We start from the raw sequence: 2,171 nt of genomic DNA on the forward strand, positions 1-2,171 counted from the left end.
CTCTAGCACAGCTAAGTGTCATGGTTTAAGTGCTCAATAAAATTAGTTGAATGACATAGTGAATAAAATGGCATATGTGAATAACTGTGCAAAACATAACATGATACAATTTCATGCATATTCAATTCAAATGGTCAATTAAAATATATTTATACAATAACTTACATTTTATAATGCATTTTATGTTATAGAAATACAAAAATAGTAACACAAAAAACAAGTAATTTCAATGATCGATGCCAATGCTATAATTTTTAAAAGTAGGTTGAATAAATTATGGTTTTGACAAGGCAGGATATCAGATTTTTGGCAGATAATCAGATATATTGATGAGGGATGTTTTAAAAGCTAAGTGAAATTTAAAACATTCCCTTGTTTTTCTTTTCATTTTAAGAAAAGAAATCATCTGTTTTCATCAGATGGTGGAATACTCTCATATTGTGCCAAGAATCTGATCTTAAAATTGTCAAAAAGGAGCATGTTAAAAGGTATATCTTATAGATCAAAATAATATTTATGATGAAACATATCCTAGTTTCAAACCTATGGCCATTTTTATAAAGAAAGGTATTTTGAGACTATTTTCTACAGATTTTTCAGATAAATAATCATTCACTATGTGGCTAAGTCATTCACCATGTAGTTTCTCAGGAACTTATTATTATAAGAATTGTTTTTAATATGATCAAATAACCTAGAGAATACAGCTTGTCAAAATAAAAAATCCAAATATTTATCATATTAATCTTTTGAGGAAAGGGAAATACGTCCTCAGGAATGGTTGCATTTTCAGATTAGCCTTAAATCCAAATGGGAAATCTGAGTGCAATTAGTAGAATCTATTAACATCTAGTAGATCTATTAACATATACCACTACATATTATTCATACAACTGACCTGTTCACAGTCAACATCAGACCCAGAATTTTCCATTGTGATAATTAGAAGGTGTAAGAGGGAAACAGAAGTAGAGGCGAAATAGTTCTGAATTATTAATGGAAGTCATTGATGTCACGATTTTTAGTTGTTTGTTTGACTGGCTTGCCTGAGAATTTCAAACATTTGCCAGACCTTTTTTAACCAGAATTAACCACTCATTGATAAAATCTTTTAGAAGATTTTAGGATAGCTGCTAGAGAAAGGAGCTCTGGTGGTACAGTGGTTAAAGCATTCATTCAACTGCTAACCAAAAGGTTGGTGATTTGAACCCACCAGCCATTCCACGGGAGAAGGATGAGGCAGTCTGATTCCATAAGGATTTATGGTCTTGGAAACCCTATGAGGCAGTTCTGCTCTATCCTATATGGTCTCTAGGAGTCTGAATCAACTCGGTGGCACTGGATTTGGTTTTGGGTTAGAAAGAAATAATAAAAGTAAGGCAGGGAGCAAAGAAGCAACTGATGAATAAGTCAATGAACCAGGGAACAGAACATGATTAGTAGGAGGCAAAAGTATGCAATGTCCAAACACAAAGATCACAGACAAAAGATGGAGAGTTTGGACTCCATTGGCCTAGAGGTGACCAAATGCATAATAGAATCCAATCCTGTTCACTTACGAGTCTCAGTTGATGTGCCTCATTATATGCCTCATTGATAAGGTATTCTTAGTGGCAAGGATATACTGAAATGTAGGGCTATTTAGTAATGCAGTGGTTTATTGAAGGATATGTGACTAGCCAGCAATGTAGTGTTTGAGTCCAAAGTTAAGGAGTCACCCAGACACAACCCATCTGTCTTACTGCTGAAGTAAGGACCTTCTAACTCTCATTTAAACCAGTTGTTTGGTTAAACAAATTAGTAAGTGTTGTTTTTGTTGAACTTTTCATCCGTATTATGACATAGCTGTAGATCTTGCTCTCCAAAATGGACATAGATTTGTTCACTAATTCTATAAGATAGATATGCAAACTTTGCCCAGTTGACCTTTCAACTCTTCAATGAGCACTTTCTATAGTATTTTAGGCACTATAAAAACCAGTTGTCTGTTGAAGTAGTTCAAATTGATGGTGACCCTCTGTGTGCCAGAGTGAAATGTGCTCCACGGGGCTTTCAGTGGCTGATTTTTTGGAAGTAGATTGCCAAGCCTTTCTGCCAAGTCACCTCAGGATAGACTAGACCCTCCAACCTTTTGGTTAGTAGCTAACGGTGTTAACCATTTGCATCATCAA

The sequence above is a fragment of the Orycteropus afer genome, unplaced genomic scaffold (genome assembly GCF_000298275.1).
Source record: "Orycteropus afer afer isolate SDZICR_OR568_19922 unplaced genomic scaffold, OryAfe1.0 scaffold00001, whole genome shotgun sequence".
Taxonomy (NCBI): domain Eukaryota; kingdom Metazoa; phylum Chordata; class Mammalia; order Tubulidentata; family Orycteropodidae; genus Orycteropus; species Orycteropus afer.